This window comes from Marmota monax, unplaced genomic scaffold, assembly GCF_021218885.2.
Source record: "Marmota monax isolate L192 unplaced genomic scaffold, Marmota_monax_Labrador192_F-V1.1 WCK01_AAM20220418_F8-fsc00038, whole genome shotgun sequence".
Classification (NCBI taxonomy): Eukaryota; Metazoa; Chordata; class Mammalia; order Rodentia; family Sciuridae; genus Marmota; species Marmota monax.
The window spans coordinates 4494980-4522131 of NW_026692498.1; the positions used below are offsets into that span (position 1 = coordinate 4494980).

General features: G+C 65.0%; 1 protein-coding gene across 2 annotated transcripts in view; it reads right to left on the reverse strand.

Moving 5' to 3' along the window:
* Smim38 (small integral membrane protein 38) overlaps positions 1 to 26676 on the reverse strand; it is a 39677-nt gene extending 13001 nt beyond the window's left edge. The window contains exon 1 of one of the 2 annotated variants that reach the window (XR_009226889.1): positions 21129 to 26676. The gene's annotated coding sequence lies outside the window, so the exon portion shown is untranslated. Of the gene's footprint in view, positions 1 to 13711; positions 13848 to 21128 lie in introns of those variants that run through there. The other variant, XR_009226888.1, reaches the window with a different exon arrangement.
* Between the last annotated feature and the right edge of the window lie 476 nt (positions 26677 to 27152).

Below are 27152 nucleotides of genomic sequence, written 5' to 3' on the forward strand. Positions count from 1 at the left end.
CGAAGCGGCTGGAGCGGAAAGAAGGCAGAGAAGCCTTGTCCAGAATGTGCATCCTGGACCCAGGGCAGGACCCGCCTGGGGTCCCCCAGGAGGTCACCTCCCGTCTGAGGGCAAGTAGCCAGGCAGAGGCCAACCCCTGTGCCACACACCCCAGGCAGCCCGAGGCTCCACGTGTGACTGTGGTAGGTGACAGAGCAGCCTCAGCCAACCCGCTGGACAAGGCACCATGACAAGAAAGGCCTGGCTGGCCACAGGAGGCACACGAGGTGGCCCTGGGGCACCACGGGCAAAGGCCAACTCGGCAGGGGCCACACGTGGAGCTCAGAGACAGCCGGGCTCAGCAAAGGCAGGCTTGAGCCCGGGGACGGGGACGCGGGGAAGCCCAAGCTGGGGGGCCGCGTCCGAGTTCTGAGAGCCTCACAGCCCACAGCAGCGACATGGCTTGTCTGTGGGGAACCGGGAAGAGACACTTCATGAAAGAAAGCTGACAGCAAATGAAAGGACACGGAGCACGGTGGCACCAGAGGGACATGCAAATTAAACCACTACACACATCCAAGGAGCTAAGATGTTTAATCTGACAATAGCAAGTGTGGACAAAGCTGAGGAGCCACAGGACTCCGTGTGGGACTGCTGGCATCGACGCAGCCATGTTGGGAAAGGAGTCAGCCATTTCCGACACACGCATTTAACACACAGTCTGGTGACAACCCCGCTTCCAGCATGTCCCAAGAAAAACGAACCCGTTAATGGACAGAGTTCGAGTGTCCATCAACTGGTGGTGCAGCCCTGCGTGCCTGCAATATTCAGGCGACATTCAGCAACAAAAGGGGACTGAGGACAGACAGGTGCCAGCGTGGACAGACCTGCCGGGCATTAGGATAGGAGCCACACCAAGGCCGAGCCCTGCTGGTCCCACTTATAGAGCATTCTGGAAAAACATGGATGGAAAACAGACCCATGTTTGTAGGGATGGGATCCTGGCAGCAGAGGGGCAGCCTGGGGGGCCTGTGGGGGCAGCGCTCGCCAACGCGACTGTGGGTGCTGGTGTACCCGCACAAATGGCGCCAGTCAGACTGTCGGGGCAGCCCCCTTCATGCCAGCTGTAGCCTACACCCCACACAAACCACAGTCTTCAACACTGGGGGGAAGCGGCCCATGCACCAGGCGCGTGCTGAAGGTGGGGAGCCGTGTCCCTGTCTTCCAGGGTCCAGTGGACACGCCGTGTCCCCCATTCTGCAGATGAGCAAACCGAGCCCTGGGGGAGCCGCGTCACCCAGCGTTGCCCACCAGGACTGATTCCAGTGACGCCCCCATGTGACTAAGGCTGTCCTGGGGGACACCTCAGGGGCCCCCAAGCCCCCATCACCCCTTTTCCAGAGGGAGGGATGAGGCCTGGGGAGTGACTGCCCCAAACTCGCAGCAGGGAACAGGTCCCGGGCCTCCTCTGTCAACAGACACCCCTGTGTGCAGGAAGTCCCCTGCTCCTCGGCCAAGGTCACCAAGAACTGCCCACAAGTGCAAACAGCTCTCCAGGACGCCAGGGCTGACCAGGCTCGTGGACGGTGACGCCTTGGGCCTGTCCCAGGACCCACCCCCGGTGGGGCATGCCACCCCTGAGCTGTAGAATGCCGAGTCGGTGCCACCTGACGCTGGGTACCGAGGGCTGCAGGAAGGGGCTGAGGTGGGCAGCCGGGCCCAGAGCTCCGGGTGCTGAATGCCCCTGTACCCACCGCGGTTCTGACGCGGATCTGAGTCAGAAGGCAAGGGGGGCACACAGCCCTGTCCTGTCCCCAGCCCTGTCCTGTCCCCAGCCCTGTCCTGTCCCCCACCCTGTGCTTCCCCAGCCCTGTCCTGTCCCCCACCCTGAGCCCCCCCACCCTGTGCTGCCCAGGAGCCGCAGAGCTGAATGCAGGCAGCGGCCTCCGTGCCCAGCAGGCCCAGACACCTGAGGGGAAGCAGACCCCGGCACCTCCGAGGACTCTCCTCCCGGCTCCCGCCTGCCTGGCTGTGCCACCCATCAGCAATGTCCCGGCCACTCTGTGCCTCAGTGTCCTCCCTTTGTGAGGAGGGCTGCGGTCCCGTCTGTACCCTGTCTCCCCAGTGGCTTCAGGGGGAGGGTGCACACACAGCACCCAGGGTGGGCCTGGCTGCCAAGCGTGTGGCACGCTCCTGGGGACCACTGACAGCACCTCTGTGGCCCTGGAAAGGCCACCTGGTGTGGAAGCCAGGCCGCCTGCACCGAGGCCCACTGGCTCGTGGAGATCTCCTCGTCTGGAGCTTTTCTGGGCCTCCCTGGGCCGCAGGGACTGTGCCGGGGCCGCGTCTGGTCAGCAGCCCAGCCCTCGCCCTGCGCCTGCCCTCTGGCCAGCAGGGTCCCTGGGCAAGACCTAGTGTGAGACACCCCCAGGGAAGGGGCTTCTGGGTGGCAGCGGGGGACAGGCTCCTGGGCCTTATTTCACAGACGCTGGTGCTGAGCCGGCCCCGAGGACAAGAACCAGTGGTCCCCGGCCCGGCAGGCCCTGGAGCAGGACGTCCATTCAGCCCGCGCTGGGAAGGAGGCGCGGCTCCCTTGACGGCGGGTGGGAGGCTGCAGGGGACAGGGGTGTCCTGTTGACAGTGCCCCCGACCCCCCTCCAGGTTGGTGCCAGGTGCGGCCCCCCAGGACAGACGGGAAGAGCTGGCTGAGGCGCTTGGACCAGCCAGTCCTCGCCTGCCCCCAGCCCTGCAGAGCCCAGGCTTCTGCACAGCCTGCCTCCAGGCTCCCTCCAGAGGACAGCGCCTTGGGTTAAGGTCACACTGGAGGCTCACGAAGGTCACGACCCTTCTCAAGGAGACAGCCCTTTTGGCAGGGCCACCCGCCCAGCAGAGTCCCGCCCTCAGGAGACCCCTCCCTCGCCCGCCAGCCTGCCCAGCGCCCCCAGCTCCTGGCAGGACAGAACGCTTCCCACAAGCCAGCTGTGGCCGGGACACGCCTCGAGGACAAGGTCTTCCATTAGAAAAGCAGTAATGACAACAAAAACACTGTGTGTCAGGACTGTGTGGGACTGACTCACGCCCCCCGCCCCACTTTGCAGGGCTGCGTCACCTCCCCACACCAGGGGCTGGAAACTAGAATGGACACAGAGTGGACACAGCTCTGGGGGTCAGACGCAGGCAGGGGAGGGTCCTTCCCGCCTCTTCAGCTTCAGTGGTCACTGTGTGCCTTGGCTTGTGGCACGAGCTTCAGAACCGTGTTCACGTGCATGTGCGTGTGCATGCGTGTCTGTGGACTTCCTAAGGACACCGCCTCTGTGTCAGAGCCCACCACTGCATGTGACCTCACCTTGACCAGGGACATCCACGAAGGTCCTGATGTGAGAGGTCAGGCAGGCTCAGAGGCTCTGCGCGTGAACTCTGAGGGACACTCCCCACATGCCCAACGCGAGCATCCCTCTGCCTCGGCCTGTTTCTCTCTGCTGACCATCGTGGGCCCTTAAGCCTCCTGGGCCAGGTGCTGTGTGTCCTGGAGAGCCACCCTGGTCTCCGTGCTCCCCAGCACCTGGCACGGCCACCTGGCTCCCGGACAAGCCCTTGCTGCCCAGCCCCTTTCGGGGTGGGCCTCGGCAGCCAGGGAGCCCTGCTCACGGGCCTCCCGGCTCCCGGCCTCCCTGCTCCGATCTTCCGTCCCGGGCACCTTCCCGCGGGCCGCCCTGTGCAAACAGCCTGCTCTGGCCGCCCCCGCCCGGCTCCAGGCTGCTGATAGGAAGTCGCAGGGCGGACTGTCCTGACGCCACTGTGGTCTCTCACAGCAAGCCATTACCAAGTGCGTTGGCACCTGGGCTGGGCTCCACCGTGACTTGGCAGGGCCCACGCAAGCTGCTGGCCATGATGGATGTGTGTCCCTGGGCCCTCCCCTCCCGCCCCGGCCAACGGCCACCACGGTGCCAGCCCAGGGACGGTGGCAGCCAGCCCCCAGCAGCTGCCAGGCCCGCGTGCCAAGACGCAGAGCAGCCCTTCCCAGCGTCCAGTGGCCCGGGAGGGCTCCCTGGCCCGCCTCTGGGAGGCCGCAGGGTCTCTCCTCTCTCCTCTCCTGGCCAGGCTGCTAGGAGGGCGCGGGCGGGCAGGCGGTACCCTGGGGTGCTCCCACCCACCTGCCGCCATCCTCCCTAGGCCCCAGCTCCAGGCAAGGTCACACAGAGAGTGGACGCAGAGATGCCCAGAGCTGGAGGACCCTGGCCACAAGGAGGCCCCAGTCATCCACGGAGCAGCTGGGGAAACTGAGGCTGGACCAGGAAGACAAGGAGCCCAGAGTGGACCCGGGTGGCGGCTGTGACGGAGACCCTGGCTCAGCAGCTCCGGATCCGGGGCAGGGCAGACCCCAGCCCCCTGCTAACTCTAACTGGGCAAATGGCCTTCCCTGCGCCCAGCCTCCCCAGCCAGGGTGGGGACGAGGCGGCACAGCCCCCAGGGCTGTGTCAGGGCCACGGGTGTCCCCCGGTGCAGGGACGCGCCCCTGCTGTCAGTGTCCCAGGTGGGGGCCACAGAACCCCTGAGTGGCGAGGTCCCGAGGAAAGTCAGGGGGGCGCTGGGGCCGAGGAAGAGGCAGCCCCCAGAGGCCAGCACCCCTTTGTCCACACATCAGCCACTATGAAGCACTGACTGCATGCAGGCAGTGCCCTGTGCTGCTGAGACTCAGGAAGCCCTGAGTCCCCGACTCCAGGTGCTGGCCTCCGGTGACACTACAGAGAAAGGAAGGGCCGAGGGGACGTCAGGGTCCTGCAGATGGACCCGGAGTGGCCTTCCCAGCAGTGACAGCAGGTGCTTGGGCTCAGAAGGGTGCCACTAATTCTCTCATCTGGCTGCTCCCCAAAAGCCCAGAGGCCCCAGAGATGGCCCCTGAGCGTCCCCTCTGCTCCCGCATCAGAGGGTGGACCTCGTCCTCTGGCAGGTGGGGTCAGTGAGGCCTCGGGCGAGGCGGGCCACCAGCAGAGGCACAGCCAGAGGGCAGGAGACCCGCACGGGCGGGGCCGAGAGGGAAGGAGGGCACGTGTCCTCCTGACGGCCTGGCCACACGGGGCCATCGAGCACTTGGCAGGAGGCTCTTGAGACCCAGAAAACATGTTTAAAGACGCTTCATTTTACTGGATTTAAATATAAAACTTGAAGCCCGTGAAGTGGCGTTAACTGCACGAGGACTGTCCCCTCTGCCTGGAGATGGGGGAGCATCCCCGGGGCTCTAGGGACGCATGACCTCTCCTCCGTGTCCTGAAATGGAGCCACCGGCTGAGCCTGCGGCAGCTCGCCTCGTCAGACTCGTGCCACTTTTTCAATCTGGCGGATTGTGATTCCAAACCCCCCAAGCGACTTGCCCCGTGCGCCATGGTCAGGGCTGCTCTCGAGGAACAACGGGTCCCCGAGACTCGACCCACACCTGTGAAGGTGACAACGAGGAGTGGTGGCAGAGCCCTCGCCACGTCCGACAGGGCTCAGGGCTGGCCTACTACCCCGGACGACCCAGAGAGACATGTGACCTTCCCCAGGTCACACAGCAAGTTGGGCAGGGACCTACAGTTCACAGCCCTACCCAGAGTGCAGGCCCTGTGCCAGCTCCCGCGTCCCGGGCACCCAGCACCCAGCACCCGGACGATCCCACCCTGGAGGGTCTAGTTGTGCCTTGTTCCTGCCACCAAAAAACCCCTCCACACAGCGGAGCTTCCTCTGGCCACTCGTGGGAAGCAGGGAGCAGAGGACGGAGCCAGCCCCAGGGGCCCTGGATGGAGAAGGAGAGGGACTTGGGTGGCAGGGGGCAGCCAGGAAGGTCACGACGCCGGACACTGCAGGGGGAGGGAAGAGCGGGGAGGAGGCCGCGGCCCCCGTCACTCTGTCACCCAGCCCAGGGCTCGAGGTCCTGAGGCACCCCAGTGCTCAGCGTTGGCCAACTGCCCTGGCCTCACGCAGGACAGGTGCCTCCCACCCTCCCGGCTGATGGGGACACCCAGGTACGCGGGGTCACGAAAGCCGGGGTCCAAACCCCGGGCAGCAGCGCAGCCCTGGCCTCAGCAGGTGTTGAAGGTGGGCGTGGGGAGTGGTCTTCAAGATGGCAGAACTCTGGGCTTCCTCACCAGGGCAGAGGGCCCAGGGGCCCCGGGAAGACTGTCCCCACAATGGGGACAAGCAAACCCAGCCAGGGCGTGCCCTGCTCGTCTCCATCCCCTGCTGGAGAGGTCCCGGCTAGTGTGCCTCTGTGGCCCCATCTGCAAATCCCCAGAGTCCCCCCGCATCTTCCAGGGGCCACTCAGCCGGGCCAAGTCCCAGAGCTGCAGGGCAGACCAGGGGTGGGACGGCCTGGCTCCGCAGAGCCTCCCTGGTCTGGGACAGAAGAAGAACTTTCCCGGGAGAAGTGGCCGAGACCCAGAACCCGCACCCACTGGGACCCCGGGCAGGAGCGTCCTCGCTGTGGCCAAGGGGCCTCGGGCGGGTGACGGCGGCCTCTCAGGAGCCCCAAACACCTCCTGCTCCAGGTTCAGAGGGCTGCCCGGCTGTGGCCAGGTGGGCCTGCTGAGGGCGTGGGCTGTGTTCGCAGGACACAGCAAGCCCTGGCCAGCTGCGGCAGAGGCTGGAGGCCCCGGGGGGCAGGCTGAGGGCCACCCTGAAGGCAGAACCCGGGCCTGCCCGGCACAGCACCCTCCGTGGCCAGCCTGGTCACCACTAAACCAGGCCCAGGAGGAAGGGTGGCCCTGTTGGGTCACTCGGGCACTCGGACGGGCTCTAGACTCCCTGCACAGTGCTCTCGGCCAAGTACCACTGGGACCTGGCCATCCCTGCACATAAACTGACCTTTGACCTTGTAAACAGTGACCTCACTGCCCAGGAGGGCCGTGCTCAGCAGTGCTGTCCTAGAAAACAGGACGATACCTCCCGTCAGTCACCCAGAGCACGGGAGGCGGGCATGGCACCCAGAGCTGCCAGCTGTCCCCTCTGTGCCCGGCATTCGCTCCTGTCCACCCCCCACCCCCCGTGCATGCCCAGACTCCAGTGGGCATGGGACCCCCGCCCAGCCTCTGAGCCCCTCTGGGCCTGGGGGCCACTGTGGGAGTCAGCACAGAGGGCCACTGTGACCTGAGGGTCCATGGGCCCTCTTCCTGCGCGGAGGCTGGGGCAGGTGAGACAGGGCCTGCAGGTTCCGGAGTGGGAGGCCACGGTGAGCCCGGCAGGCTCTCCCCTCCTCAGACCTCGGTCTCCTCATCGCCCCGTGGGGACGGCGGCCCGGCCGTGGCAGCTGGGAGAGGAGAGGCCCTACTGCCCAGCACCCAGGAGGCAGCGGGAAGAGGCCACTGCTGTCGTCACTGTGGTGACAAGAATGAGCACACACCAAGGGCCACCATGGGCTAAGGGAGCAACTGCACAGGCCGCGCGGCCCTCGCAGCTCGCGGGGGTCTTGCTTTTCACACGTGCTCAGTGGGGACAAGCGAGACCTAGGGACCCAGCCACCCTGACCTGCCTCGGGCGCAGCCCCATGGGCTGAGCCAGCGTCCCCGTAACGGACCCTTGAGGTGACCCACGCCCAGAGGTGTGCCTGGGATCGAGTGCCAGGGCTCGGCACGTGTAGGTGGCCCCCGGGGTTTGGGCCCTCCAAGGGGAGGAGCAGGGCTGGGCCCACGGTCCCTTCAGGACACGCCCCCGGACCCATCTTTAGGGCTCCACAGCCTCCCAGTGGTGCCCCCCAAGGCCCAGGTGTCCTGGTCAACAGCAGGTGCCACATCTGTACACTGGGAAGAAACCCCTCAGGAAGCCCCCAGAGAGCACACGCCGCGCCAGGTGCACGCCAGGCAGACGCCACACCAGGCAGACGCCTCGCCTTGGCCCGCGTCATGGCATCGTGGCTGCAAAGGTGCCGGGTAGGTGCACGGGGCCCCTCAGCCCACGCCTCCCACCGGAGCACACCAGGCTCGTGTCAGAGGGAACACTGATGGCTGGGAGGAGGACCAGGCTGACCGGGTCCTCGGGGCAGCGAGGGACCTGGGCACCAAGGGGGAGATGTGGCTCTGAGGTCCCACAGAGCAGCCCGAGGGCCGGCGCCGGAGAAGCAGGAGCCAAGCTGAGGCAAGACGGTGGAGACTGCGGGGAGCAAGGGCAAAGGGCAAAGGGCAAAGGGCAGGCACACCCCAACCAGGAGCCAAGGCCGTGGAGAGAAGCTGTGGGGACCCGGGACCCAGGTGTCCTGAAGTCCGAGAGAGGGCAGAGGGCAGAGGGAGGCCAGCAGGACCAGAACTGAGGCCAGACAGGAAACCCACTGGCCTGGACCAGCAAGGCCACCGCTCCCAGGAGACCTGAGGACGGAGCAGGGGTGACGGGGTCCGGGGTGGGCAGGACGGGCTGTGGGGAGGGGCGGGCTGAGGCTTGAGGACCTGGCCACATCCAAGGGCCATCCGAGGCCTGCAGACCAGGCCCCCTCCCCACGCACCCTTTCCATTTTGGTCCTCTCTGAAGGAGGGGAAGGCCACCGTGGGCAGCACAGACAAGGACAAGCCACCAGGCCCAGGGAGACGCTGCACCAGGCCAGGTGGCCACCCTTGGGAGACCTGTGCCCACGACGGACAATACAGACTTGGCCCATGCACTGGAGTCCACCTGCCCAAGACTGCTCCCCACCAGCTGGGCAACGGGAGCGACAGGACCCTCCACCCTCCAGGGAGCTCTGAGCGTCCAGGACCAAAATAGCCCAAAGACGCAGACGCCACGCAGGGGACACGCAGAGGCTCTGGGACCAGCCGCACCGTGCTCCCCGGGCCTCCGCCCCGAGGCGGATCCAGCCCTCGGTCACGGGGCCCACCGACCTTCCCACCACCCACAAGCAGGTGCTCGTCCCAGGGGACACCCAGGACCTGCCGAGGACCAGGGGCTCGGGGACCACTGCCACCGCGTGTGGAGGGCAGCAGGGGCCTTCGGAGGAGCTTCTGGCCCAGCGCAGCAGCTCGGGAGGCCGGGGCAGGAGGACCATGAGCTCCAGGCCAGCCTCAGCAACACAGCAAGGCCCTGAGCAGCTCCTCGAGACCCTGACTCCAAATACGTATAAAAAGGGGCTGGGGGTGGCTCGGGGCTAGGCGCCCCGGGTTCAGTCCTCGATACCGGAAAGAAGGGGTTTCGCCTACCCGGTTCTGCCCGCCAGCCCCGCCACCGCCCAAGAGCCCCGAGAGCCCTTCTGCCACATTTGCTGACCAGGGTCCCCCTTTCTGCCTCCTGGCTCCTCCCTCCCAGGGACCACGACAAACTGTACCCCAGAAATCCACAGGTGGAAGCCCTGGACCCTCGGCACAGAAGTGGCTGGTCTTGGGGACGAAGGCTTTCCGGAAGGCATAAGGGGACTTAGTGTGGCCCTAACCCATCTGCGTCCTTAGGGGAAAAGGCGATCGGGACACGGACACACAGAAGCCCGTGAGAGGACACAGGGAGCAGACGCCGTCTGCCGGCCACGGAGAGGCCTCGGGAGGAGCCGGCCTGCAGCCCCCGGTCCTGGACGTCCAGGCCTGTGCACCCGGCCTTGCCCAGCCCTGCCCACCAGCCAGGAGTTGGGGGACCTGGGAAAAGGACAAGGGCCACCCAGGGCCACTCCCTCGTCTCACCCCAGCCAAGGTCAGGGTCCCCACTGGCCCCCAGAGGAGCAGCCCTGTGGGACGCTCTGACATGGGGCAGCCACACCTCACGCCAGCCCCAGGAGCGGGAGGACACTGTCCCATCCCACAGGTGTCCCTTGACGGAGGTGGCTCGGCTGCTGTGTTGGGTGGGGAAGCCCAGCCAGCACGGCTTCCCCTCGGGACAGGACACGCCCCCCAGGGGACCCCAGGCCTTCCAGGGCCGCCGTCTCCCCGCCCTGCCTCTGGGCTGGGTCACACCCCAAGGGACTGGTGCTCTGGGGCTTCGCTGATAGATGTGTCTCTGATCCCTGGAGGATGGGGACCCCAGAACCACAGTCAGCCTTGCCAGCCACACTCGGGTCGGCGCTGCACGCGGGGGCTTCAGAGGCTCTGGTGAGTGAGCGGGCCTGGGCGCGGGGGTGGGCCGGCTGGTGGCTCTAGCGTGGAGGCCTCGGCACCCACGACGCCCCTCCCGGTCTTGGGCCCAGGTCTTGCTTGGGTTGAATCTTTGCTCCGCTGCTGGGTCCCCACAACCTTACACAAGTGACCTAGCCCCTCGGCCTCCCAATCCATGACAGGACAAGCTGCTGCCCACGGCCCTTGTGGCATTCGACAGGTGAGGCCAGACCTGGCCGCCATCCTCCAGGTCTCAGGCCGCGAAGCCAGTCTGGCCAGCTTGGCCCTAGCTCCCTGGATGGCCTGCCCAAGCTGCCCTGGTGAGCTCCTCCAGGCCCTTAAGTACCCTCTTCACTTCCTCCAATCCCATCCCCATGCCACCAGGGGATGTGGAGAGATCACCCAGATTGTCAGATGGATCAATCAGAATGAGATCTGACCCCGTGTACCCCTCCCATCATGTAAAATATGTCTAGGTAAAGGTGATCATGGCTCCAAGAAGTCGGAAGCTGCCACTTTCCTTCTAACTTACTGATTCACCCCCCCCCCCCGCCCTAGTGTGTGACTCTCATCCTCATAGTCCAGAATAGCTGCGAGAGCTCCAGCCATTATGTTCATATCCAAGGAGTCTGGTGACTTGCTTGTCCAAAGGGGCAAGAGTAAACAGGATGCAAGCAGAGGTCTGAAAATCTTTTGTGAATTTAAGCTGCCAACTTGGAGCCGGGGTGCTTTGCTACCATATGAACAAGCCCAGGCTAATTTCCTGGGATAAGGGAGCATTCACTATTGAAGGTGAGGCCCTGACATGGGGAAAGACATCCTCCATCCAGCCGGGCTGGATCCGTCAGTCAGCCAACTCACCAACCAGAAAAGGTGATGGACCCTCCCTTGCTGTTTTGAGCCACAAAGCTCTGGGCTGTGTGTTAGGCAGAAAAGCCACGGGGAGGCTGAGAAGTGTCTATCAGCCGGGCCACAAGCCCCTGAGGGTCTGTGACGTCAGGGCAGGCGTGCACAGCCCCCACCCCAGCAGAAGGCCAGGTCCTGCTCCAGTCTTGCCACCCAGAGTCCCCGTGGAAGAGAGGTGGCCTTCCCACACCTCAGTGCCAAGATCTTCCCTGGCTACTGTGACCTGAGTCACGTGAGGAGGGAGGCTCTGCTCAGGCCACACGGAGGCCTCACCCCGTCCCCCAGGTGGTCAGTGGAACAGCCGCTCATCGTCCACCTACTCAGGGGTTGCCCCACCGGGTACACTAGGCCTCCAGGGACCAGCAGCCACTCACCCTGAGCCGCCTCGGTCTGCCTGACTGTAAAATGGACTGCCCCGACCAGGTGTCCACCAGGCACCCGTCTTGGGCTGGGCTCTGGTCCCAGCCCCTACCTGCACTGTCCCCGATGGCGGGCCCCTGCACCCTGCGTGCCCACACGCCCATCCTCTGCAGTCCCCGCCACAGGGCAGCCCTCGCCCATGCCGAGCCCTGACCAGCTCCCGGTGACCTCAGGGATGCAGAGGGCCAGAGGCAGAGCCCCCTCTCCTAGCTCGGGCCTGAACGTTCGTAGGTGCACATGGAACAGCGTGAGCTCTGGAAGCTTCCAGGGTGACTTGGGAGGCAGACGCTGCCTCGGGGTCCCCAGCATCTCACATTCCTTCACTTGGCCTTCAAGGCCACGCTGACCAGGGATACGCCCAGCCAGAGCTGCTCAGCCTCCGAGGAAAACACCACCCACGGGGGCTCGTCCCAGGGACTCGAGCCTCTCTGGATCATGCAGCACAGCCACCCTGGGAGACGGGGACAGGGGACACCCCGGGGGACTTCCACGTGACAAGAGTCCTGATAAAGGGAGGCTGGTGGGGGTGCAGGTGGGGGGCGCTCGGCTTCCCGGCCTCACAGCCACCCCCAGCCACCTCCGTTTGCCTCTGTGAAATGGTGGGGAGACCAGATCAGGGTCCCAGGCAGGGGCAGGGTGCTGTGGCCAACTGGCAAGTGCCCACCCGCCTGGGGGGGCAGGGGCTTCCCCCGCAGAGCATCCCCTGTCACTGCTGGAGAAAATGGAAACTGAGTGTCTGGGAGCTCCTCCAGGGGGCTGGACGGTGGCCCCACAAAGAAACGTCCACCTCCTGACGTTATGGGCCCATCTGAAAGTCAGGTCGGGCGAGCCCACCCTGCTCCCACAGCTCACCCTGCCCGAACTGGCCCCTCCCGTGAGAGCCGCCTCGCCTAGAAGCTGACCCCCACCCACCTGCACCCTGACCACGTGCCCACTGGGGCCAGCTTCCTTCCTGAGTGGGCACGGGAGGTGCCAGTTCCGAGGACGTGGTGACACTTTGTGAAATGTGTCTTAGGACTGTCCTTGCCCCTCCGGCCCCCCACTTTGTGGTTCTTCTCTTTAAATGGCCCCCCACCTGCGCTCAGCGCCTGGGCGGGAGGACTCTCTGCTTTCTGCTCCCTCGGGCCTGGCCAGAAGAAGTCCTTTGTCTCTTCTTCAAAAAGACCCCGAGTTTTATTGGGGATTTCAGAATCACGCCTTGACACTGCCCCCAAACCTGTCAGCCTGCCTGTGTTGGGAAAGAGGGTCTTCACAGCTGGGGTCGAGTTGGGAACCTAGAGACGAGATCCTCCTGGGGAGCTCGAAACCCAACAGCGTGTGTCCTCGTACGGGATCAGAGGACACACGGGAGAAGCAGACTGCAGTGACGTGGCCACAGGGCAGGGGATACCTGAGCCTCAGGAGGTGGGAGGGCAGGAAGGAGCCTCCATTGGAGCCTGCGGAGGGCGTGAGGCCCTGCAGATGCCCAATCGTGGGTCCCTGATTTCAGGACGGGAGAGTGGCCATCTGCTGTTACGGTGGCCGGTTGCAGCCGCCACGGGAAGCTCACGCTCCCCCGGACTGGGGCCAGCCTTTCCCTTGCTGCTAAGCAGCCAGCCTGGCCCTGGAAGCCCGGGTCAGTGGGGTCTGGGTCTGGCTCTCAGGGTGCAGAGGAGCTGGGGGATGTTGCCGGCCTTGGCTGCCCTGCAGAGTGGAGGGGGTGACCGTGCCCCGGGGCTGGACAGGCTGCAGCCTGGCACACTGACACGCCCTTCCAGGCCTAGCAGCGGGACCTAAGGCCTGCAATGGCAGCGGGCGCCCCTCGCTCAGCGCCGCCCTGCCCGGCTGCCACAGGAAGGGCAGAGGCCAGCCACGGGCCGGGGGCTGCAGCCTGGTCCTCCTGGGGAAGGCAGCGCCGTCACATGGCGGAGGAGCCAGGCTGGCGAAAGGCCACCCCCTCCTGGCACCACGGTCTCTGCAAATGCCCGGCCAGAGTCGGTGCCAGCAGCTTCAGGGGCCGTCATGTGCCCGGGCTGCGGGCGGCGTCCGGCCAAGGCGCCCGCCCTCCCCTGGACACACCTTTGATTCCGAGGAATGTGTTGCCCTTTTCATTCCTTGAAGGGGAAAGCCCTCCCCCTGCCCAACTCTCCCCGGGACCCCGGCTGCGGGCCACTGCCAGGGGTCCTGGGAAGGTCATGGCCTGCAGGACCCCCACCCGCCTCCCCAGGCCCTTGAAAGCCCTCACATGGGAAGGACACGGGGGCCGGGCTTAGGCCCGGGTCCTGGAGGTCACCTCACCCACTGCCAACCTTGAGCCCCCTCCTGGGACACAGGAGTGCTCCCCGGGGCCCCTGGAGCACCCAGTTAGAGAACTGCCATCCTCATGGCCCCACCTGATGACACCAGAGTGACAGGCGTCCAGAGGGGCTTGGGGCCGGCTGGGCTGTCTGGCCAGCTCTGACGGAGTCAGACCACGACCTCAATCCTGGCACGGGCTCCTGACGCGGGCTCCAGGCGCGGGCGTGGCAAGCTCGGGCAGCCCGACCGGACACCGCTCCTCTGCCCCAGCCGGGGCCGCGGGCCTGTGGCCTGCCCGCTCTGGACCTCAGCCTCCCTTAAGAGGCAGTGGCCCCTCCCCCAGCGTCCGACCCTGGAGGGAGGCTGCCGAGGCCACACGGGCAGCCCCACCGACTCCGCGTGGCCTTGCTTCAGGGACCCCGAGGCCTGCCCTTGATACGGGCCTTCGGGCACTGTCTCCGAGCCAGCCTGGCAGGCCAGGGGCAACAGCACTCCGGCCAATCCGGGTCAGCTCCCCAAACTCTGTACGGAGACCCCTCTCCCGGTTGGGAGGCTTCTCCCCCGAGCTGGGGGTCATGAGTCAAAGGTGCACATTTCACTGGGGTCACCTGGTGGCCGAGGAGCAGGGCCCAGGGGCTGCCCACCCAGGCCACAAGGCCCCACTGTGAGAGGCTCAGCTTCACCAGGGGCAGCTCCTAAGAGCCCCCAGGAGCGTGGGGACAGAGCAAGAGGTAGCAAAGCTGGACCTGAACCTGCACTTCCCAAAGAGACAGCATCTGTGCTGGGCACATTGGCTCGGCCAGGCGTGGGGACAAGGAGACAGCACAGGGACAGCACGTGAACACAGAGGGGACCGGAGGCCATGTCCAGGGAGCTCAAAACAAGGAAGTGACTTCCGAGTGTGCACATGCGCACAACCACCCCAAGGGCATGCGGCCGGCTCTGCCGCCACCCGCTACCTTGGAGATGGTCAACCCTTCAAGAGCTGCGCTCTGCCAGGGATCCTCGGGGACAGAAACGTCAGAGACGCCAGTGTGCGATGAGGACGGAGCCGGGCCCAGGCCAGCCAGCGCCCAGCGTGAGAAGAGGGCACCTGGGCCCCGCTGTCAGGGGCACAGGGCGTCCCTACGTCACCGCTGGGAGAATCAAAGTGGGGAGGAGGAAGGGGGCCCCTATGCCTTCTCGGGGTGGACGTCACCAGCTCTGGGGGACAGCTGGACTGGAGGTCTCACGGGCAGGCCAGACTTCCCAAAGGACACTTGGCATTTATGAGTCATTGCTGCAGGGCCCCCTGCAGGACCAAGGACCTGGCACCAGGGGAATCTGCCCCGCCCACTGCGGGAGGCTGGCCGCCCAGCGTGGCCCACAGGTCAGGGGACTCGGCAGGCTGCGCTGAGCTCTCGAGGATCGGGATTTGGAATGCCACACGGAGCAGTTAATGATCAACTGGCCACCCCCACCCAAGAGACCCGGAGATCACAGGGCTATAAAGTGCGCCCGGCGTCTGCCCAGACCAGACCACCAGGGCACCGAGCTCCCCGGGCTCCCCTTCCCGTGACCTTGTGCAGCCCGCGGCCGAGGGGACCCCAAGCAGGGTGGTCTCCACTTCCCACAATGCCCTGGTGGTATTGTGAGGGGACACACTCTTTCCCAAGCTGCAGGTTTGGGGACGAGGCCTGCAGTTTTAAAGTGTGCCTTTGCCACTGGAAGGAAAGGCGGGCACAGGATGGTCACCGCCAGCCTGGGCCACCTCTGCCAGCGCTGCTGACTTCTGCCGGTTTCTAGGCCCATTCCAGAAACGTTCAGCAAGAGCTGAGGAATGTTCCAAAGGTCCGCGGAGAGCGCAGGGCAGTCGGAGGGCGCTGGGAACCTGCCTGCCCGCGGGAGCTCGCGCCCAGCCCGGGTCAGCCACGTGCTCCCTCAGCTGACCCGGCCAAGGCGAACCGCTTGGGCGTCAAAAGCCGGCAGGGCCCATCTTGACCTTGAGCTCCGCTTCCTGAGAGACCCTTCAGGAAAACAAGGACTGCAGGACAGAACCGCGGCCCTCGGGCGCCCAAGTGTGTCAGCACCGCCTGCTCCCAGCCCCAGTGGTGACCCGGCCCTGGTGTCCCCACAGCCACACCCAGGGCTCCTTCTGCCCCCACCTCCCCGGGACCCTCCCCCTCCACGGGCTTGGCTACTCTGTCCCCACCGCCACCTGCTCCCTTTCTCCGCCAGGTAACAGACTCCTCCGTCCATCTGGCTTAGTGGTGCCCTGGTCAGGGAGGCCCGCCCAGCAGGGGAGGCGAGGACAGATGGGCCACCCTCCGGGAGAGATTCACTGTCCCCTGCACCCCTCACAACTCTGGTGGCAAAACTGTCTGTGCGCTGGGTTGTTCCGTGTCCGAGCGCCCGAGAGCAGGAACCAGTCGACCAGGTGCTGACCACCAGGACCCGAAGACCACAAGGAGGAAAGGGGAAGGAGTCTGGATGGACAGATGGATGGACAGTGGACAGATGGACAAGTGGATGGGTGGGTGGACGGATGGATGGAGATTGACCGGTGGCTGGACAGGGGGGTGGAGCCACCCGTCCTGGGGGAATGACCTGCATTTCCCGTGTCCCTCCCTGGAGTGGAGCAAGGACCTGCCTGGGCAGCAGGGGGCCGCCTCCTGCCGAGCCTTGGAGACGGGGGACCCTGCAGGCCGACTCCCTGGCCTCCTGTCCTTCCTTCTCTGGGCACGGCTCACACTGTCCCTTCCTAGAGCGCTGCCCCTCCACGTCCCGAACCCAGACTGCCCCCCCAGCTCGTGCCCGCTCCAGAGACAGGCTGAATGACCCATGCTCTCTCCGCCAGGCCCCGACCCCTGAGTGTGAGGGACGTGTGTGCAGGACAATTGACAGCCCTGTCCTTAGACCCCTCGGCCTGAGCCCAAGCCCACAGCCTCTTCTCACCAAGGCCCCTTGCTGAGCCTCAGTCTGCACATCTGCAGAAAGGCGCCTCGTGGAGAGTGGGCAGGTCACAAGGGCAGTGCCCGGCGCAGGGAGCTCAGCGCAGCTCTGCCAGGTGGACAGGTTCACCTGAGGCCCAGAAGGGGCAGCCGTCCAGGGAAGAAGGCTCAGGTGCCCTCGGACACGGCAGGGCCTGCAGACGACCTGGCCTGCTCTCCCCTCCCAGCACACCCGCAGACTCGGAGCCATCCTGGAGGCGTCTGGGGTACTCACTGCCCTACTGTCCACCACAAGAGCCAGTGTCCAGCCACCGGGGTGAGCCTTGAAAACGCTCCCTGCTCCACTCTGTCGGCTCCCACCTCCCGCAGCACATGGCAGAGGCTCACGCAGCCTGCGTCGACTGTCCCCAGGTCTGTGATCAGCTTCCACTGCCCCATCCGTGCCACAGCCACACCCACAGGTCCCACTGGAGACCCTGCTCTCACCGCTCCCCGGGACGGCCGTATCCCAGCCCCTGGGCCCCCAGAGCCATAGGTAAATGGTGACCGGGGGGATGACAGGAGGGTGACGAGCCCCTTCACTCATTCAACCTACTGCACGTGACTAGAGCTGGCATCAATCAGCAGAGCCTGGTGACAGCCGAGCCCCAGGCTGATTGAAAGGGTCTGCCCCCGTCCTCCACAGTGGGCCGTAAATGTGTAACTGATCAATCAACAAACCATCAATAACTACCGCACAGTGACAGGGCAGGGTCACTACGTGCACACAGTGGCTTGGACGTCTGCCCAGAGAGGCGGAGCGGGTCTGATGGGCACCAGGGGCTCCTCTTGGGTCTCAGTTAAGACCTGGATGATCCCTCAGGATCAAGGAAGGCGGACGGGTCTCCTGTGACCAACGGGCCAAACTGAGTGGCCTAAAGGTAGACCTCTGCTCACAGTCTGGGCACGGGAGCCCAAAAGGGGCTGTGGGTCCCTCCAGGATCCTCGGGAGGAGCCCTCCCACTTCCTCCAGGTTCTGGGGCCCCCATGTTCCCTGGCCTCGTCACTGCAGTCTCTGCCTGTGTCTTCTGTGGCCTCTTCCTCTTCTGGCCCTCACAAGACACTTGATGCTAGGCCCACAGGATCATGCAGGATGACCTCACCCCAAAGTCACTTTGTATTCATCCACTTCCTGTTTGCCAATAACAAAATACCACAGACTGAGTGAGTTATAGAGTAAAGAGGTTTATTTGGGCTCACAGTTCTGGTAGATGGGCAAGACACCTCCTCTGGTGGTGTTCTCATGGGTCCATCCTGGTGACCTCAGCTCGTCCTGGTCTCCTCCCCAAGGCCTTGCCCTCTGAAGCCCCACAACAGGGCCTTGATCCCAACATGAGTTGGGGGAGAGGACAAGCCATATTCAACCACCGCCCCCACCTGTATCATACCTACAAAGACCCCTGAGCCATGCCCACCAGTCCCGGGGGTCAGGACTTCCACGTGTTTTTAGCACATGACAAATGCCCTGAGCCCAAGAGGCATGGAACAGGACAGTGACAGGCAGGAGCTGTGACCCGGGTGTGCCTGGGTGGTGGGCGGGGCTGTTCCTGCAGGCCCCGCCAGGGCTGGCTTCACACTGGGGAGGGACAAGGTCCCCAGAGGTGGTGGGGCCGTGGGGACAGGTGGAGAGGTGGGGCCAAGACGTGGGCACGTCCACAGAGGGCCGCGGCATCTCAGGCTGGCAGGGGGCGGGGAGGGCGCCAGGCTGGGAGGCCAGCACAGGTAAGAGGGCGGGTGGGGGTGGGCGCAGCTGGGGACCCTCCGGTAGCCGAGGAGCCCCCTCCCACAGACGTGGGCTGCTGCCAAGTTCACGGCCAGGTCCAAGCAGATCTCAGCGACCGCTGCTCAGAGGAGAGGCAGGCAGCACCTGGCCAGGGCCGTCCTCAGGGTTCTCAGCACCCAGCCTGGACGCGCCCTGGGGAGCGCTGGGTGTGGGAGCCACCAGTTCCCCTCCCAGCAGGGGGACCCAGCCACCCCTGCCACGGCAGAGCTCGGCCCGGCCCCCCAGGGGCCTCACTAGGCCCCTCAGGCCCTTCCCGCGTCAAAGACCCCAACTCCTGAGAGACCAGAGCCTCGGCCGCTTGGGAAACGTGCTCACTGGACGGCCTCGGCCAGGGGTCACCAGCTTCTCCAGCAAGGGAGCAGCCCGGGCTGCTCACCCCTGCTCAGGACTCAGGACTCCGCCGCCAAGGGGCCTCTCGGACACGGACAGGACACGGCAGCCACCCGCCCAGGCCACACAGCTGCCCCTCTCCCACAGTCCCCTCTGCCGTCATTCACAGCTGAGATCCTCTTTCTCCTTCCCAGAAATTGAGGTCCCCAAAAGCCTCCAGCTGCCATTTGCTGTCCCCATCTGGCCTTCTGTGGCCAGCCCCCATGGAGCTGGACACTGCTGCTGTCCCCTGACCCAACCACTGGACAGGTGAGGACTGGACCGTGGAAGCCCCTGGCCTGTCCCCTCCGGGGCAGTCTGTAGAAGGCAGGAGGCTCGAAGGGGCTCCTGTCCCCTGACCACAGGCTCAGAGAATCGCCCAGAGGCCCTTTCCCACCCAGCCTGGGAGGCAGGGCCAGCCGCACTCCAGGACTGGACAGCTGGGTTTTGCTTCACAGACCTGGGTAAACTGGAAACACAGAGCCAGGCTGGGCAGCCGAGCCGAGAGCAGGTTCACACGGCCACAGCCAAGCACAGCACTGTCACTCAGGCCACCTGCCTGAGGCCCGTGCACCAGCCTCACAGCCGCCACCAGCCGCCACCCAGACCCGGCACGCAGAGCCCCTCAGCAGCGGGGAACCAGGGCCTGGCCAAGCGCCGGCCTCCATCCAGGGCAGATATTAATCAAACGCATCCTGATAGTGATCAATGGAGGGCGCTTGGCAGGCTGGCCTGGCCGGGCTCCAGGCTCACCTCCAGCATCAGGACGCGAAGGATGGCAAATGTGATTCTTGGCAAGGGACAGCACATTGTCTCCTGGCTGTGGGAAAGTGCTCCGTGCACAAGCACTTCCTCAAGACGGGTCCACAAGGAAGTGCTCAGGATGGGCTCATTAAGACTGTCAGCATGGCTGGACAGGACAGGAGGGGGAGGGACCAGGGCCGTCCGGCTCGGAGCAGAGGCAGCCCCGTGGAACGTCACAACCCAAGAGGGCGGCAGGACAAGACTCCCTGGCGCATCCTAGGTCTCGGAGCTGGCGGCAGCGTGCAGGCCAGCTGGGCATGCAGGCCACCCCACCACCTGACCCCAAGCTCGGGGAGGCTGAGGCAGCTGCGGGTCAGGCAGAGCAGGGGCTCCGGGGCCACCACGCAGGAATTTGGGCCCTGGCTTGGTTTCTGAACCTGCCATATGGCTCTGCGTCCTGGGCCCAGGCTGGTAGCCAAGGAGGAGCCAGGCTGGACTGAGTCGGCCACCCTCCAGCCAGAGCAAGGGCCATTTTTCAAAGGTGTCTCCCAACAGCCTCAGGCGGAGGAGCTGCCCTGAGAAGCAGGCTTGGGCCGGGGCCAGGCGGAGACGTCGGGGGCTTTTGGCAAAAGCAGCCGCCTCCAAGGATCAAAAGTCCCTTTCTTGGAACTGGCTGCCTCTCTGTGCCAGGTGAATAAGTGCGGGCACCAGGCTGGGCAAGGCCAGAGCTGTCGTACCCAGATGGAGAGACGGGTTTGGGGCTGACCACAGGGCGACCGCCCATCCACTGAAACCCCAACCACAGCAGGCTGGAAACAGGGCTCCCTGAAGACACTGTGCTTCTTGTCCAGGCCCATTCAGGGAAGTGGACAGCGAGGGGACTCACAGGTCCCTGCCTAGGTGTACAGTAGCACAGGGGTCCTGTGAAAGTGACGGGAGCTTCTCTCGCCACCACAGGTGGGCGGGCGCAGGGCAAGGCGGGCCTGCACTGGTGTGGCGAGGGCATCGTCCGCCTGGGGTCACGCTGGCTCAGGGCTGTCTCCTCACCACAGACAAACTGGTGTCAGCTCCTGGGACACAGAGGCTGCCAGGCCTGGGGTCCTGCTGGCCATTGTCAGAGAAGGGCTCCAGGACACTGCTAAGCAGGAGGCCCTGCATCTGCCACTCAGGCCAGCTCCATGCAAGAGGCCGCAGAGGCCAGGTCCTGGCTCCACAGTGTGGCTGATTACCCCAACGCACTGGCCACTGACGCTGCCCACAGGACCCCCAGTTCCCAAGGAAGGAGCGGGATCCACAAGGGCCCCTGACCATCTGAGTGGCCGAGATCCAGAGCCCACACTGATCTCTGCAGGATCCTGGGAGGACACTGTGCCCTATTCTCCTCTGTCCTCACCATGGGTCAGCGAGGGAGGGACTGCCCCATCCCAGGCCTATGGGTGCGGCCCCCGAGGGGCAGAAGCCTGTGCAGGCAGCAGGCAGAGCACGTGGCCACCTCCAGCACAGCCCTCAGCCCTGCTCGACCGCTGCCGCGGCCCCTCTGCTTCAGGAACCAGCCTGGAAACAGGGTCGGGGCAGAGTCACTGGCCCAAGGCCAGACAGCCACCAAGCAGCAGGTGGTCACCCTGCCCTTGATTCCTCCCTCCTTACCTGTCCACCTCCCCGCTGGACACTCAGCCATTCCAAGGAATGCTGGGGAAAGTGTCCCACGTGTGAACAGGGAGACACGCTGCCAGCCAGTGAACGTCCCCCAGAGTCACGTCCAGATCTGGAAACACGCTGGACTCAGCAGAGGCCACCTGGAGGAGGGTAGCCCTGAACCCAACATACCTGGCGTCCTCCTAGGAGGAGGGAGATGTGGGCCCAGACACCCGGGGGAGGTGGCCCGACGGTACCAGAAGCAGAGCCTGCAAAGGTGCAGGCACAAGCCAAGGAGGGCGGAGGACACGGGAGCCACAGAAGCTGGGGGACCAGGCAGGGTCCTCCCAGCGCCTTCGGAGGGGGGCACTCCCACAGCCTGACCTTGCGCCTCTGGCCTCTGAAACCATGAGAGGACATGCTACCACAGCTGAGGCCACCAGCCTGCAGGAGCCCCAGGAGACCAGCCGGGCACCCGGCACCCTGCGCCTGAAGAAGGGCGTGGGGTCAGCCCCCACCCGCCCGCTGCACGCTGGGCCTGGCATGTGCTGACCGGTTGGGGGTGAGGTGAATTCTCTTCTAGGAAAAGCCAGGCGGAGCCAGCACTCTGCCAGGGTGCCCAGCCCCGGAGGCTGGAAGGAGCACTTCCTGCCCACACCAGCTGGGCAGAGCCCCCCTGCCCTCTGCCAGTTTCAATTCCCCCACTTTCCACATCAAGCCTGGGGTTCCCCGCTGCTGGCCACTGCTGCTGGCTGGAGCAGAGATCACTGCCCCACACGCCCGCCGTCACGCGCAGTCACTGCTGTTCAGGTATGTGGCAAAACAACTCACCAGGTGGAACGCAGGACCATCGGCCCCAAGCACCCCAAACATTCCTGGCATCTCATAAAAATGCCAAAGGCATCTGACCCAGCTAAGACTGCCTCCCGGGGGCACTCCACAGGCCATGACCCTGGCCTCCAGCCTGCAAGAGCCAGCGACTTCTCTACTGTCCACCACGAGCCAAGGGGCTCAGGCTGTGTCCCTGCAGCTCAGCCCTGGTCACCACGGCCCCCTGCCCCCTGAGCACCAGAGTGGTCCTAACTAGTGTGCAGGCCCCACACTTCCTCCTAACCCTACCACTTCCTGACCCGTTCAGAGTCTAACATGCTCAGCCCACCTGAGTGTGAGTGGTCCCTCAAGCCACCATAGTCACAGTGCCACCACCATTCGCAGACACCCCATGACAACTTCCCTTGTTCCCCGTCCTCACTGGGGACAGTCCCCAACATCAATGCCATTCTTCTGTCCGTGAGTGGCTGACACAAGGCCACCAGCCCAGGTGCAGAGAGACGGGTGTCAATGCTGGCGGTGTCCAGAACACTCCGAGCTGCACTCTCTTCGGAGAGACAGCCACAGCACACTACAGAGGGCCCCGCGACGGCCAGTCTGAGTTAAGGGTCCCGGGGCCCTCCAGTGCTCGCGTGGCCCAGGGGCTCACTTGACCTTTTCCCCGCAGCATGCACAGGCCCCTGGCTAACCTCCTCGTCCGTGTCACAGGGCACAAATGGCTGCCAGGGCCACCTGCAGCCTCACGCCCCACAGTGGGTGCCAGCAAAAGAAGGGCACCTGGGTCCTCACCCACCCAGCAGGTCAGCAGCACGCTGGCACAGGTGGCCACTGCTCCTGTGTCCATCCGTCCACAGAAGCTTTCTGAGCACCTACTACACGCCCAGCAGGACCCAGGGCACAGCCCTCGGACTCGACCATGGAAAACAGAGAGTCTGCCCTCCAGACCACGGCACAGCCCGGGAAGACTAAGTCAGGCAGCGGGCGGAGCAGCCTGCACACCAGCCTCAGTCCACTGCCCGGCCACCTCCCTGTTCAAGGGGAGTGTCCAGCATGGCCTCTGACCCCAGGCTTTCCCCCAGGAACTATGGCCCTGCTGCAAAAATGAGATCCCTGGCTGACACCCTCTGCCAGGGTCCCGGATGTGGACCCTCTTCTTTGCCCTGACAAGCCTGCCATGGGCCAGGTAAGGGGCGGCTAGCGAAGCCACCTGAGACCACGCTTCCGGGGAAACAGGGTGGAGGGAACTGGAGTCCGCAGATCCCCAAGGCCTGTGCCACCCGCTGCCGAGCACCCAGACTCCCAACACAGGTCCCTCCAGAGGGGGACAGGATCGGAGTGCCTGCACAGTGGCTCGCAGGCAGGGCAGGCCAGGGGCCACCCCAGGCCCACCCAGAAGGGTCCCTGAGCCAGCAGCCCTGGCACTGCCTGCCCCCCCGTGTCCAGCGCGTTCAGTGGGGGAGCCCGCAGCCGCCTCGTCACACCCTGTCCCCCCACAGAGAGACCAGCAGCCCCGAATTCAACAATGTTGGCATGGTCTCCTGCCAGCCGTGGGGACACATCCCTGCCACACACAGATCCCCTGGGGCCCCTGGGGCCAGAGAAGTGAGCACAGGAGAGGAAAGGTGGAGCCGCAGAGGGCACTGCTGCCCAGGTGCGGGGCCCAAGAAGGCCCCTCGGAGGACACCCTGCCCTGGTCAGAGGGAGGAAGCAGGGCCTGGCCTGTCCCAGCGCCTGCCACTGGAGCTCGGCTGCCCCCTGCTGGCCTGTCCAGGCACTGCGCGGGCCCTGCACGGCACCTCTCCAGGCGTCTGTCCTGCCTGACCCTGCCTGGACTCGGGGCCTCCGAGTCCCTAGGCCCTCACCTGTATGCAAATCATCTCTGAGCACCTGGCCCACTGCAGCAGGATGTCACGAGGAGCCCGCACTCGCCGTCACCCAAGCCGCTCTGCAGGCGTCTTGTGGGTTTGGAGGGTGCTGCCAATGCCGGCCTGCCCGGGCCCCACTGGGACCCGCTGGACAGCAGCACCTGCCCTTGGTCACTGTGTCTGCATGCAGGTGCTGCCAGCACACCTCATCTTAGGGGGTGCTCAGCAACCTCAAGGGGTATGACCTGGCTTTTGAGACAGCTGACGTCAGAACCCAGACCCGTGTGCAGGCTGCGGGGGGCAGTGCTGGGGGACAGAGGGGCTCACAGCCCTGCCGGGGTCCTACCTTAGACTGCTGTGGCTGACTGCGACATCCAGCAGCTGCGGGGCTCACTGGAAATGCAGACCCCCTCCAACAGCGCCTCCCTGGGAGCAGCTGTCAGCACCAACCAGCCACGTGCCCAATGACACTTCCCAATGACACAGCCCCCTAAGTCACTGAAGGGCACCCCTCTGCCCAGCGGGCATCACTGACCAGACCCAGGCAGCCTTTGTGGGTACCTTTTTGAAAAGACCAAGATACCCCTCCGCCAGCCCTCAAGAGCTCCCCCTGGACCCAGGCTGCTTAGGCCAGGGGTGTTCCAGAAGTTTCCCTGGGTCACTTCAAGAAAACAGCAGGAAACAGAAACGTTCAGATGGCTGTCTTGACTGCTGTCCCTCAGCACTGCCCCAGCACCTGCCATCCGAGTCCTGGTCCCCCAGGGCTGCGCTCAGGGCTCAGAGCTGCCCCGAGAAGCCACCCCACACAGCTGGCCCAGGACAGGCAGCTGCTCACCTCAGCTCTGGAGGCCAACGCAGAGAACCACAGCGCAGGCCCGCGGGGAGGGTCCTCCTGCCTCCATCTGCACACACCTCCTCTGCCCTCTCCTCCTCCAAGGACACCAGTCACTCTATGCACAGTCCACCCTAACCCAGGCCCACCGCATCTCCAGACACACAATTACAAAGACCCCATTCCCGAGTAAGGTCACGGGCATGGTACTGGGGTTAGGAGATCCAGACCTCTCTTGGGGGTCACCACTTTGCTAGTATCCCACAGCTGTGCCAACATCCTCAGCATCACCGGGTGTGGGCTAGTAATGGCCCAGGCCCACTGACCAGAAGCCCAGTGGGCCAGCAGGGGCTCCAACAAGACTGGAGAGCACCACAGGCCAGAGAATGTCCCTGCCCACCCTCCACAGCCCTCAAAGCATCTCGGCTGACTGGACGGGGGCCGAGCTCACTGGCTAGTTTGGGGAGAGTCAAGGGGCCCGGGCCATCCCCCGTCCCGCTGTGCCATGGCCCCTGCTGCGTCTAACCACAGCAGGCTACAGCTGAGCCTGAGACCAGAGCACGCGCCTCACCCCCTGGCCCTCCAGAGGGGCTGGAGTCCTGAGCCATGCACCAGCCAGGCTGGGCACCAGGTTGGGAAACCAAAGGCATCACCAGTGCCCACGCTGCGAGTGGTAGCCAGACCCTGAGGAGTGTCCGCAGGGCTTTGGCTAGGGCCAGGTGTCACAGGAGCCTTCCAACACGGGCCACCACAGCGACTCCCCAGGGCCCCACCTTGCCCTCGGCTTGAGCCTGCTCCGAGTAACTGCCACGCAGCTGCCGTTCTCAGCAATGGCACACGCTCTGCCGGAGGTGGCTGTCTCCACCTCCGCGCACGGTGTGCCAGACTCAGACACTGTGGCCACCTGCCCCGAGCCTGGTGCAATCCAGAAGGTGCCAGGTTGCTGCAAACACCTCTCCACCCTCAGGAGGGGTGTGGGAGCGGCCAGCGTTCCCTGGTCCTTGGGGCTCGGCATGGAGGGTCCACACAGGGAACAGCAGCCTTACAGGCACCAGCCCCCCGCCCGCCCCGCCAACCAGGCCCAGGGATGGCCGTCAGGGTCCCGCACTGTGGCTGTTTCCAGGAAAGCACACCCGTCACTGGACTGCAGACCAGTGCTTCCACCTGTGGTGGGACGTCCCCAGCCAGAGCTCTTTTGAAACCAAAGGGATTTACAAGGGAGACGGATACAACCTGAGCCTGATTCTTAAGCGCCGTCACCATTGGGACGAGGCACTGAGGGTCCGAGAGGTGGGATGTGCTTCGGGGTGTGGCCGCCCCCACCAACACCAAACCAGGGGCAGATAGGGACAGCGGCCAATGCTAAAGCAGCCCCACCATGCAGGCAGGGAGGTGGGCCGGGAGACAGGGTGGCAGCGGCTCTGGCCTCCAGCCAATGGGCCTAGGGACACCTGAGGCTTCTCAGGGCCAGACTCAAATAGGGAGAGAACACTGAGATGGACAATTTTAAGTCCTGTCCAAGGGACCCTGAGAGGACGCAGGCTCCAACAGCCAAGGACGGTGCCATACCTGCACATAGGAGGTGGCGGGCAGGAAGGAGCCTCTGCAGAAGAACTGCCCACAGACACAAGCCCAGGCTGCCCATGTGCCACCTCCACCCTCCCAGGACAGAAGCCCTCAGCCTGGGCTCTCAGCTCTCCCCTACAGCCACTCTGCAGGAAGAGGCGGTGGAGGAGGTGTGGGGGCAGGGAGTCACAGGTCCCAAGACGCAGGTCCAACCAAGTTCCTTGGTCCAGCCGTGACCCCCTCCCCTCCTCTCCTCCTGAAGGTGGCGGGGGGCCCCTGGCCTGTACCAGGACTCTGGGACACCCTGATGGCGCCTGCAGGCAGAGCTGCCCATCCACAGCCCATCCGACGTCACCAGAAGTCCTACTGGGAGCGGCACCAGCTCTCCAGCCCTCTTCACTCTGATGCTTGGCACTAGAGGTTCTCCCAAGGCGAAGGCCACGCCACAGACGGGGACGGCAGGTGAGACACACCCCGTCCCCCCTCCCACCCCCCATGCCCGGTCCCGAGCTCACCCCTCCTCCCTGAGCAGGCAGCAGGCGCCTCTGAGAACTCGCGGCCTCGCTGGTTCCCCTCCCCTCGGCTCCCCAGCAAGGCAGAGGCCTGGGCTGAGAGCCCTTGGGTGAGCTGGGCCCAGCTGGCCCTCGGGCCAGGAGAAGCCCCGTGGGAAGGCCCTGGGCTCAGGGTAGACAGGGCCACCTGGCGATTGGCGTGGTCCCGGCCTGCACGAGGCCCTGGGTTTGCCACCCAGCCCCAGAGACGTCAGATACAGACACGGACACCAAGGGCACCCTGCTGGGCCTCTCCGGTGCTGGCTCAGTCCTTGCCAGAGCTGACCTCTCTGTGATCAGGACGGAAGGTGTGGGGGAGAGGCCTCTGCCCCCTGGTGTCACAGGACCAACAGAACAGCCCTAGAGGAGGCCGAGGCCTGGGGCAGCCCTC